Below are 13,069 nucleotides of genomic sequence, written 5' to 3'. Positions count from 1 at the left end.
ACCCCCGGGCTATTATTAGAAGGTTTACAGTAGTTCTTTCCAGGAAACTAGTAAATGATATCAAAATAAAAGAGCCCTTGTGTTTTCAGTCCATGAAACAGCATGCTGTTTATATGAATACATTTGATTGAGTGGGTTCTATGTCTGTGATGTCAGCCCTATCTACACCAGATTGGGCTTCAAATTCAAAATAATAATAACCATTTCAAGCAAATGTAATAAGTGATCTGCACTTTTAAATGGTACCTAAGAAAGGAACAATAAGTTCCTGTCTAGCAGGGCAGCTGCTGTCCTGTGTCATGAATGCTGTTCACATCCTGTACTGAACCCTAAAGGTCATCTGTCTTTGAAGACGCACTCCCTACAGGGCTATTTAAAGACAAACACAACCAGGATAGGAGATCTGAGAGAGGACGCCAAAGGACAGCACCTTTGCAGTTTTATTAGTATTTAAAAAAGCCAGCCTAACAGATGGAGGCAACATTTGGGGTGATGTGCATGTTTCATCCTCTCATATATCAGAGTTGAGACTGAAAACCTTACCATTTTGACACATGATCACTTAAAAAATTACCTGCAAATTCAAAATGGAGCACATTCTAACTCCTGCCTACCGTTATTTAATCTCCATAGTTCGTGTTCCTTTCTGCCTCCAGGACACGTTTCTGAAAATAAAACTCCCTGAGTCTCTCTTGTTATTGTAGTGCATTTCTGTCAATGAACATGTTGGGAATAAAAATAGGTGACTTTAGAGAGTCCATTCAAACTGAAATGCAGTGGCAGAAGAGCTCTTTATGTAAGTAAAAGAAGGAATACAAGGTATAACATTAGCAAAACATACTTTAAGTATCAAATGTATCAATACTCCTAATGCAGGAAAATGGCCCTGTGAGTGTACTGAACTATTCTTTTGGATTATTATTTTTACTGTGTATTCAGCATGTTATTGAAGGATCATCCAATTATAAGCATTGGGTAGTTTAATATATAACAATGCATCATATTTTACTAGCTTATATGTTTAGTATGGTAAATGAACTTTACACTACATGTCACATTCACCCGTTCACACACATTCACACACTGATGGCAGAGGCTGCCATGCAAGGGTCCAGACTTTTTTGACTGGGGGGCACAAGTGGGGCACTGACTTATGCAGGTGTGGCAAGTATGCAAGTGCAAATATCTCAGCTTTCCAGTCATTCCTCATTTTATGTAGTTCCAATACTGTTTAGGGGCCGCACTATGCAGAAATATTCACGTACACTATACCACATGCAAAGAACTGCATGGTGTTAGCATAAAGTGGGCATATCTGCAAAGCGGAGACTCATGGGTACCCATAGAATGCATTTTCATTCAGATATCTTGAGGTCAGAGGTCAAGGGGTCCTGTTGAAAATGGCCATGACAGTTTTTTCATGGTCAAGCTAGACATCGAGCAAATATATGTATGTATACCAATGGATGCGTTAGGTCATCTAGTGTCATATGATACCAGCATCTTCACTCTAGCTTTAAAACTGAGCCCACTACAGCCTCTGAAAGACAGTGGGAGTAGAAGAGGTAAGGATAATGGGGTGGCCAATCGGATTTCCGGGGTGGCAAGTATTACCCCAGCCCAATCCTTTCTGGACACGCCCCTGCTGCAATACAAGGTGCCAACTGCTCATCAGAAAGTAACAAAGAAACAGACCAATGGCACAGCCTTCGGGGGTAATTTGGGGTTTGGTATCTTGCTCAAGGACACTTCAACATGCAGTCTGGAGGGAACTGGGAATCGGACTGCTGATCTTAAGATTACTGGATGACCCACTCTGTCTCGGAGCCACAGGTGCCAGGATGTAAAATCACAAGTTACTGCAGTTAGATGTAGTGGAGTAAAAAGAACAATATTTTCCTTGTAGTAGAATAAGAGTAAAAAGTAGTATAAAAAGGAAATTAAATTCTCAAGTAAAGTAAAAGTACCTAGAAATTGTACTGAGGTGCAGTGCTTAAGTAAGTGCACTTAGCTACATTCCAGCACTGCACAACTGCTTCTATACACATTTTACCATGACACTTCACTAATTGATTACTTACTTCAAAAAAATTCCTTTTTAATACATTTTAAAGGTCCAGTGTGTAACATTGAGGAGGATCTATTGTCAGAAATGGAATATAATATTCATAGGTATGTTTTCATTAGTGTATAATCAGCTGAATATAAGAATCATTGTGTTTTTGTTACTTTAGAGTGAGCTGTTTTTATCGACAGAGGGAAACTTTCACACTCTTGTATTTTAAAAATAAGTTAACAACCTGTAGTTTTTACACACCTGATGGTAAGAAAGGTTGAGATGTAGTGAGCAAAGATGGATGATTTAATGTTTCATAGCTCTGTTCTAATTAAATCTAACTAACATCCTCATTGTTTACAACAACACAAGCAGTTCGGATCCTCATTTATTTTTTCTTCTAGTTCACTTAAAACCTAATTTGGCTTTTATAGAACAGCAATCAATCACTTTGCATAAGTATTAAAAAAAACCAAAAAATATTATGGACTGATAATTTATCGCCTGTAATAACATTATCCTTAAATACATTAACATACATTTCACATCATCAGCCGATAATTTATCCGCCCTGATAATTTCACTGATGATATTGTCATTAATTGTGCAGCCTAAATAAAAACCACATGCTCAGCAAATGCAGATTTTGTTTTTATTCAAGCACTAACTGTAACAGTGAGTCTAATACAAACGTTACTATCAGTGCATTACAGCTACACAGTCGACGTGTGCTACATGCATACAGAACATTTTAATTTAAAGAGCAACTCAATCCATTGATTTGTTCTGCTGTTCAGTCAGGGTAATATAAGCTGGTTGTTGTGCATTGGCCCTCACGCTTTTGTACTGTGTGTTGTACTGAAGATTGTGGCCTCCAGGGGGAGCTAGCAGTGTATTAGACTAGTACTGTGTAATGTTTGCTGTTTGAGAGTAATTCTGAAACCTGATGTTTGAGTGCTGCTCATAATGCAGCTGCAGTTGATGCACATTTAGTGAGAATATCTGTGTGGTCCTTTGTAATAACTGCATTAGCTCTATTACATCATCATAAACACCATCAGAATACCTTTGTTCACTCCCACTCTCTTTCTTACTCAATTTAAACTCAATTCAGTTTGCTTTACTGGCAGAGACAAATTATGAATTATCTTGATTAATGGCATGTATACAAACTTAAGAGCAACATGTATAACTTATTTTTCTTTAAATAAATAAAAAGTTTAATAACAAGAAATCATAAATAAAACAAAAAATTAGAATTCATAAAATCAAGAACAAAAACTTTGCTGTGTGTGTGTGTGTGTGTGTGTGTGTGTGTGTGTGTGTGTGTGTGTGTGTTTGATTGACAGAGATTGTGGAAGTGTGTGTTGAAGTTGCTAGTTGAGTGTGTGTGTTAGCCAGGTGACATTCCAGCACACACTTGGCTGACACACTGTTGCAGAGCAGTGAAGGGTGTTGTTCTTTCGTCTCTACCAGCAGCCTGATGGGTAATGTCAGCTTAAAGCCATTATCTGTGAAGCTGTCACATTAACAGTCTGCTTCAAACCGTCCGCACACACACACACACACACACCTACACACACCTACACAACAGGACTGCTGAGTGTTTGACAGGGACACACTGTTTGTGTTAGCCCTGCTCTGGTATATGAAATAATATCAGATATAGGGATGGGAATCGAGAACCGGTTCTTCTTCAGAACCGGTGCCCAGTGAATCGATTCCTTGGAACTGTTAGCGTGCCTGCTTAACGATTCCGCTTATCTACTTGTGGTTCCTATAGTCTCTAAAAGTAGAACAGGAGCCAGAGCCTTCAGTTACCAAGCTCCTCTCCTGTGGAACCAGCTTCCAGTTGTGGTTCGGGAGGCAGACACCCTCACCACATTCAAGAGTAGGCTTAAGACATTCCTCTTTGATAAAGCTTATAGTTAGGGCTGGATCAGGTGAGTCCTGAACCATCCCTTAGTTATGCTGCTATAGGCCTAGACTATCGGGAAGTATTATTATAGCTATGGTTACTGTTGTTGCTGTTGTCACTGCTCATTGTCCCCCATCGTTGCTGTTGTCATGTTCACCATCATCAGTCACTACTATTAGTGTAGTTGTTGCTACTGTTGTTTCTGTGCACCTGTCTGTCTCTCTCTCTCTCTTTCTCTCTCTCTCTCTCTCACCCCAACTGGTCGAGACAGACGACCACCCACCTAGAGCCGGAGGATCTGTCCTAGGTTTCTGCCTTTTAACAGGCAGTTTTTCCTTGCCCTTGTCTCCAAGGTCTTGCTCATGGTGGTACTGTTGGGTCTCTGTAATTAATGTTTTAAAGAGTTCGGTCTAGACCTGCTCTATTTGAAAAGTGTCCTGAGATAACTTCTGTTATGAATTGGCGCTATACAAATAAAATTAAATTGAAAATTGAATTAACGGTTCCGCTCTTGCAAATGCGTTTGACGTTATAACCTGCGTTGTTTTGGCAGAACACAGCGAACAGGAAGAACCCTCTAAAGTTGATATTTGGCAAATACGGTCACTTGCAACACTTGTAAAGTTTCCATTGCGTCAAAGGGGGAACTACCTCCAATATGCAGAAACATTTGGACACAGCATCAATTCATTTGCAGGACTGTCGCGTGTTTGATACACTAACGTTACTACTTAGAGACACAAGTGAGTGAAGCCGCAGCGGAGCTAACGGGACGCCATCTGTATATAAATAAGTCATTTCATTGGTTACATTTTCCTGTCCTGACCTATCAACACATGACTCATTTTAATATTCAAATGAGCTATGTGTTGATTCGCCACGCACTCACTGCAGTTGCTACCACCAGGCTGTCAATCAAACTCTCAGCGACAGAGAACATAACGTTAGCCTTTATCTATCCAGATAAAAACATTAAGAATAGTTTCTGTATGTTTATTAGACCTATGTAATCTGAATTGGAAGGCCACGTTGTCATGAGCTGTATCTTGTATATTTATTATTAGCTATGTGGTATGTGTATGCACCTTTATGTAATCTGGTGGAAAAACATTCAAATTTAAAACCGGATCATACCAAACAAATATCTGCTTGCGTGTTCCCCATGTATGCAAAGTGTCCTCCTGTTTGATGTGAAGGAAATGGCCACCCTATTTCAGTCTGCGTTTTTAGTTTTTATGGCACATAATGGCAGTTGGGCTTAAAAAGACAAACTTCTTTTTGTCTGGACCAATTCATGTGAAAATTAAGAATTTCCTAATCCTAAGGCACTCTTGATAATCTTTCGAGGCACACACTAGCGTGCCATGACATACTGGTTGAGAAACACTGCCCTAGGCTATGGGTCCCTGGACTTTACTTTGAGAAGTAGCTCACCTACTGTTAGGTTTGTTCTGAGGTTGCTACACATAATTTGTGTATACTCTGTGCTGTGTCTTCTGATCAGATATTAAAGCGAGTTAATACAAACAAATTTGTACTTATTCCCTCACCCAATGAGAATCGATAAGAGAATCAATGAGGAATCGGATCGATAAGCAATATCGATAATGGAATGGGAATCGTTAAATTCTTATCAATTCCCATCCCTAATCAGATAGGATGAATACAGTTTTTAAAGTAAACTAAAAACTCCTCTCAGTCAGACTTGTATGTGTTCTAATATTATATATTTTAGTTTCTTAACTCTTCCTTCTGTCTATCTTTCTTTCCTCCTTCCTTCTTTCCTACTCAGATCATTCATTTATTTCTCTTCTCTTTGCCCTTTCTTCCTTCCTTTCTCCTTTTCCTTCATTCTTTCTTTTCTTTTCCCTTCCTTTCATTCTTTCCTTCTCTTTTTCTTCCTCCTCCCTTCATCACTTTGTTTCTTTCCTTTTCCACTTATCTTTTATATTTTCCTTTTGTTGTTATATAGCTGTACATTGCTCTCTCTCCTTTTCTTTCTTTCTTCCTTTGTTCATCCCTTCTGATCTCTCCTTCTCTCTCCCCTTCTTTTCCTTCCTTCCTTGTTTTCTCTTTCTTTGCCCTTTCCTCCTTCCTTTCATCTTTCTTTCCTCTTTCCAGTCTTTCCTTCTCCCTTCATTCCATTCTTTCCTTTTCTTTTTTCTTCCTTCCTGCATCACTTTGCATCTGTCCTTTTCCACTTATCCTTGTTGTTGCTCTCTAAATCCTTTTTTAACAACCTCCTTTGTCAGTCACTTGTAAAGCTCTTTAAATCGCATTTTATTTGTGTGAAAGATGCTTTATTAATAAAAGCTGATTGACTGATTGTAGATTGTATTAAAAAAACCCACATATTACTTTTAATTCTAGAAGTCTAATCTCCCTCTTTATTTACTCTGCACCCACACTGTCAATAACTGCTGCTACCTTTGCCCTCAGAATACACAGCTGTACATCTCTGTGTATGTCTGTATTATGTTCATTGTGTAAGTGTCTCTGCAGTGTGACATATTACATTTTATAGGAATTAACAAGCTTCAGAGAGATATTTTTACTTGACTCAATTTCTCAGAAAGCTAGAATTAGGAATGGTTATAATGGTCTGAACTCAGTTTAGCAGTCTGGTTTGGCTACAGTCTGTACTCTGACATGTTAAATCCCTGGTTGGAACCCACAATGATTCCCAAATTGATTGACAGTCCTTTTAATACAATGAGAGTCACCACATCAATTATGTGAAACAGTGTGTAATTTAATAATTAGGAGAAATAGGATCAATTATTGAGCCTGATTCCATGGGACATTTATACAACAATAAATGCCATATTTCCTGACTATTTGATATGTATATTTGAATGCAACTTTAACCTGATAGTATTTTACCCTATATTCTTAAATTTCAAAAACAAAATGTAACTGAATATACGAGCTGAGTTTACTCAATAGACTTTTTTTATAGCAGGATTTGTGACATCACAAATAATTTGGAAGTCAGTCCTGGTCCAGTATGCAACTTGTACAGTGTGATGTAGAAACGTAATCCACCGGTGCACATCCACTGAGAATGGACTTTGAAGTAGGAAAAACTGCAGGAAAACTGTTGGAATTAACATTTGCATATTCTGGAATTTTTAATGATGTAGAAAGAGTGAGTGACCTTTTAAGGAATGTGGAAATTATACTTTCTTTGTGGAAAAAACATATCAGACACACATTATTGTTCCAAGCAGACTGTTTGTATATATGTCTTAATACATGTCTGGAGGGGATCTTTAATTAGTGTCATTGGTACAATTGGAAAGAATGAACTTAATTCAATAATTTAAATAACTAAGCAATTCTGTTGGTCCAACTAAATTTAATGGGGTTGATTTGACTAGCTTTACAGTTATTAAATAACACTAGTAAATTAACTTGATCCAACCCAAGTAGATGGCCCAACAGAATAGCTTAATCCTGAAAGAAAGCTGTTTAATCACATGGAAATACTTTACATGATTTAATTAGGCTAAGTAAATTCAAAGAATAATTTTTGAGTGTAACTACATAAAGTGTAACCTGAAATGATTTGTTCAACACAATGGATTAATTTATCACTAACATAAATCTAATTTGCTCATTAAACACACGTAGGAGACATCTTGTTTCCAGCAGGCAAACTTTAGAAATGAACAACATTTGCATATTCACAGATTCTGGAAGTTTTAATGAGGTAGAAGGAGTGGATGACTTCTTAATGTGGAAATTATACTTTTTTCCCCAAGCAGACTATATGTCTTTATACATGTCTGGACAGGTTCGTGAGTACCACAAAGAACTGATTTCATTGGTGCCTGATTCATACCATAAAATGACACTGTAAGTTTTATCAAAATGGAGCAAAAATGTTGAAAATCAATGTCTACGTTGGTTTGTCCAACAAACATGAACCAATCATTTAATGAACGTGAACACAACAGATTCATTTATTATTACCATAATTCTAGTTTGCTTATCAAACACATTCCCCAATTGTTTGTTTGAGTATAATGCCTGTGTTTACCCTTCTATTTCATGTCAAAATGTCTGCTGTGAAAAATATCTATTGCTATGGAAGAGGAGATGAATTGACATCTTGGGACCTATTGAACCTCCATCACCTGATAATAGGTATATGAGGGAGATGGTAAACCTGTATGTACTGTGTTTTTGGATATTTGGATATTTGGATATAGAAGTTTCCTCAATTTAAAATCCCTTTTGAAAAGTTCATAATTTACTGCAACTATTTCCTCATTGACACTCACTGTCCTGGCTGCTGGGATCCCTTTCAGTATGTTGATTACAAAGAGTGGGAGCTGGTCGCAGGAGCAACAGTGCTATTGAGGGCAGTAAAAGTTAGTAAAACTGGTTCTGAAGGCAGCAGGAAACATTTGTAATCTGCTCATCTACAGCTGAAAATCTCCTCATTATCAGACATTATGAGATGCTGTACAGATATTATCTCTCTTACTCCCCTCTCTCTCTCTCTCTCTCTCTCTCTCTCTCTCTCTCTCTCTCTCTCTCACTCACACACACACACACACACACACACACACACACACACACACACACACACAATGCAGTGGGTGAGGTCGGTGCATGACTGCCTCCACCAGGAATGCAGTAGTGTGTGTTTTGAGCTCTCTGCATACTGTACACTCTCGGCCAGGCTGATCTGTCAGTTTCTCCTGACAGACAAGAGAGACACAGGTTAACGCTCATGAAGACATCAGAATGGAAAAAAGGGAAAAGAAGAATACAAAGGCAGAAGAGCGAGCGAGGTGTGGACAGACAGAGCAAATGAAAACAGAGGATTTGTATTTTTCTTGTTGCACCTGAAAGTTTTTGCCAAACTTTGAGGAAATCCCTGTCTGAATTGGCTCTTGGGGACTTCTCTTTCTCTTGTGGATTTTAAATTTACCCGGTTTGTAATTGGAAACTTTTTGAGGATTGTGACTTTGTTTGAACATTTTGAATTCAATTCCAGCCCTACTGAAAGTGCCACAGGCTGATTTGAGTTTTAGATGTTTTTATTTCTGTGTTTAAATCTGTACTTCATTTCAGCATCACTTTACTTTAATTCCCTTGTTTTGCATTCTCTCGCTCCTTTTCTTTGGATTATATAAATCATGTAAAAAGAAGAAATCCAGTGATAAGCAGCTGTGTGACACAGCACAGTGAATGATGTTCATCTGACACCTGACTGCTGGAGCCAATCATGGCATCTCATTACGTCACGTAGACGTGTACCACAAAGGTAAGAAAACCTGTGATGATCCACACACGTTATGCAGAGGATGATGACATAGATTCATAGGCTTTATCAGGCCCGTAGGCAGGATTACCCCAGCACAACCCACTCCTTTACAAAAGCCATTTTCAACATTTTTGCTCCATTTTGATAACACTTTACAATACACATTTGTGGTATTGTATGAATATAATAAATAAGTTCGTAGTGATATTTAAAGATTGCCTCCAAACATGTATTAAGACATTGCTGCTTAGAACAATAATGTGTGTCTGATATACTTTTTCTGCAAAACAAAACAAACATTTCCACATTAAAAAGTTGTTTAAGTAGTTACACTTTACTTAATTAAGTAATGGATATGATGTTATTGGTACACTTTTTTATGTAGTTACACTCAAAAATTATTCTTTGAATTTACTTAGCCTAATTAAATCATGTAAAGTATTTACATGTGATTAAATGGCTTTCCTTCAGGATTAAGTAATTCTGTTGGGCCAACTTAATCTACTTGGGTTGGACCAAGTTAATTTATTAGTGTAATTTAACAACTGTAAAATTTGTTAAATCAACCCTATTAAATTAAGTTGGATCAACAGAATTGCTTAATTCTACATCACACTGTACAAGTTGCATACTGGACCAGGACTGACTTCCAAACTTTTTGTGATGTCACAAATCCTGCTGGTAGGCCCCGCCCCTTAAAATCAGATTTTCAATGAGCTCAGAGAAACTTTCAGCAGATGGATGTGAGAATATCCTTCTAGAGTCAAACTCTGCACAGACAGCATTCAAACAGCACACTGTAGGGACAAGAAAACAAAAAACCCCGATTTTTGACTGGAGGGGATTTGAAGGTTCCATTCCATGTAGCAGAGCCTTTCCAGTGAGCCAACATGCAACGTGTAGGTAGTTTAGAAGAAAACAAGACAGTGGGGAACAAAGAACAGGATTCAGTACTGAACAAAACTGAAGTTTGAACATTGATATTCTGCTGAACCTATAAAGTAATTATGTTATAACATTTTTCAAAATCATATAGAGCAGTGATCCCAACCTTTTTCTTCAGGGGCCCCTTTTCTATCATTGAGTAACTGACAACCCCAGACTAAATTACATATGTATATGGATATATAATATTATAAACTCTACAATGAACCAAAACAGTGAACACAATAACTGCACGAAGTTTGTGTAAAATGAATTTTGAGCAGATTATTTCCTGATGTTCCTAATATTGCGCAAGAGATGAGGTTAACAGATATTTTTATTGGAATGCTGAGATGTGAATGAAAATAAACATACTCTAAAGCCAAAATCTGGAAATATAAAATTAGGTCACCCGGAATGTCACCCTGTGTCTGCTGACACAGACACCGAGGCTCATTTCATCACCATGGACAGTGCTATGAAATCACGGCGCATTACAAATCATTCACACATTGACAAATAAATTCATGAGCATCGTCAATCTACAATACAATTCAAAAGCACAATACGCCAAAAGTTACACAAAGCTGGTAATACAAAGACTATTTTTTAAAGTTGCAATGAAGTGCAAATGCCTCTCCATGCGCAATTAACGTATGACACAATGAATACCCATGTCAAATAAATTGAAGTCACAACTTTTATTTATAGGTTCTACTATACCTCCTTGATTCTCCACAGGGAAAGGGACAGACAAGTGAGCATGGGGGGAATAAAAACCCTCTGAAAACAAAAATCCAACCACACTCTTCGATACGTTTTCAAACTGACCGTCGCTTGCAGGTGTGCCGCAGAATCTTGATGTCGGTGGGCTGACTTTGTCAGATTTGTAAGGCTGACAAATCCGCCGCTGACCCAGGTAGATGACTTATCACTTGTAAAAAGTAAACAACTCCAGCAGTACAGCCTGTTTTCTTACAGCCTGTCATTCATGGATATCGCTGATCATTTTTGGTCTTGAAATGCCTTTCCACTTTCTTAACCTTTTCTTTTAATTCCAGTTCTGGAGTTGGTCAGTTTTTTATTATTTGAAGTTTTTCTGTGAAAGGCCGCCTTGAAAAAGGCAATGCTATCAAGCTAGCCACAACATCATTCTCGTCTTCCGCCATTTAACTCTGTCTCTCAACCGCTCTCACCACTCTGCAGAAATTCCGATGTTCGGACTTCATGAAGGCCTACGATCTTTTGTTTTTTTCCCTCCCACTTGAAATCAAACCGTGATTGGTCAATTTGCCCGTCACTCTCCACACCAAAACACAAAGCTTGGCCTTCCCCGGGATTCGTGAAGTCCTAACCAATTAATGAGCCAGCTAACCGGGCCTTAATAGAGACAGACGATTCTGATTGGATAACATGTTTTCAGGACATGAACTTGGCAGTAAGCTTAACTTTAGTAAAAAAATATTATTTTTTATTTTTACACTTTATTATTAGTGTTATTATTATTAAATTTATTTTTATTATTATTTTTTTTTAGGCCTTCTCTGAAGGCGTATAAGGCCCTGAAGGTCCCCCACTGGTGCTAAAAAAATTGGTCATATGCAGCTGTTCTATAGAGTTGCTGCAGTAGACAGAGCTATGTTAGGCACTCCTGCTTCCTGAGATAAAAGTCCCATTTGTTTTCTCCATAGACAATGTTAGCTGATTGACAATTGGAGCTTGAATTGGGACAAAACTCCCCCAGCTGAATCATCAAGACGAACAGCTGTGTTAGAAAATATCTGGTTCTGTGATAAAAAGGCAAAGGTACAAGCCTGAAACCCCTTTAGATTCAAGCTTTGCATGAATTGAACAACATAAAAACAACAATTTCAGTTCAAAGTCTGAAACAGAAATTAGAATTTTTGTTTGGCATACATTGTTAAATATGGGTACAACATGACTAATCTTAAAGGGGTAAAGAGTCCTTTTTCATTCAATCTGGAGTGTACGCTACATATTTTCACTGCTTCAAGGTAATATTAACATTTGCAAGGTAATATTACTGTTTTTATCAAAGGAGTCTGGTGGCTCTAAAGAGAGTGATATAACGGCTTCAGTTCCGTGTTGGAAAGGGTGGTTAAATACATTTTTCTGCAGCCCCCATCCACAGCAGGATGCTGCCTAGCATCCGTAGCTTAACCCCAGTCTGCTTCTCCAAACTGGGGGTGATTCTTGACTGTGTTAGTGTTCTTCAAATAACCTCCATGAAACCATTAAAGCTGCAGTTGGTGACATTTATAAAAAAATAGAAAAAACATTTAGTCTGAGAAAGCTGGTTGATTGTTGAGTTTCATTCCTAGGGCATCAAAGAGACTCAACAATCAACTATCTTTAACCCTGCAACCCAAAATGTTTTTATATCTTTCTCGGCTCTGATTGGCTGTTTTCGGTGGATTCTTGCAAATACCATAGGAGCACTAGGAAGAGCCAGGGGAACCTGATTTTTTCAGATATTTTCTGTCTCATGTTCTATAGGTTATTATGAAAATTTCAGCAAATATGACAAAAGTTTATTTTTTATAAAAGTTACCTACTGCAGCTTTAAAAATGGCTCACCAGGAGACAAAACAGTCATCGGTTTGTTTGCTTGATGAGGACACGAGGTCAGCAGCCTCATCAACAACACACACTCATGTTGGGAAAAAACAACCTCCAGCAAACATTTACTGACTGAATTGTCCTTGAGTGAGACAGTGAAACCCCTCCAGCTCCAGGGACTGCTGTTATGTCGCTGACATTGACCTTTGACTCCTGTGTGGAGGGGGGGCTGGAGAAAACACACTTTCCCTATAGCGATCGATAAAGTATTGATTAAACCCTGCGACCTCTGAGCTGCCGGCTTCATCTTATT

The 13,069-nt window shown here is 38.1% G+C and overlaps 1 protein-coding gene across 4 annotated transcripts in view; it reads left to right on the top strand.

Annotated features, from left to right (window-relative positions):
• The first annotated feature begins 8,631 nt into the window (after positions 1 to 8,631).
• Positions 8,632 to 13,069, top strand: part of LOC127354050 (disheveled-associated activator of morphogenesis 1) — a 29,040-nt gene continuing 24,602 nt past the window's right edge. The window contains exons 1-2 of one of the 4 annotated variants that reach the window (XM_051383661.1): positions 8,632 to 8,776; positions 9,138 to 9,252. The gene's annotated coding sequence lies outside the window, so the exon portion shown is untranslated. Of the gene's footprint in view, positions 8,920 to 9,134; positions 9,253 to 13,069 lie in introns of all 4 variants that reach the window. The other 3 variants (XM_051383652.1, XM_051383633.1, XM_051383644.1) reach the window with 3 other exon arrangements.

This window comes from Dicentrarchus labrax, unplaced genomic scaffold (genome assembly GCF_905237075.1).
Source record: "Dicentrarchus labrax unplaced genomic scaffold, dlabrax2021, whole genome shotgun sequence".
NCBI classification, from domain to species: domain Eukaryota; kingdom Metazoa; phylum Chordata; class Actinopteri; family Moronidae; genus Dicentrarchus; species Dicentrarchus labrax.
The sequence above is the reverse complement of the archived record's forward strand: the minus strand, read 5'-3'. Positions and strand labels throughout refer to the sequence as shown.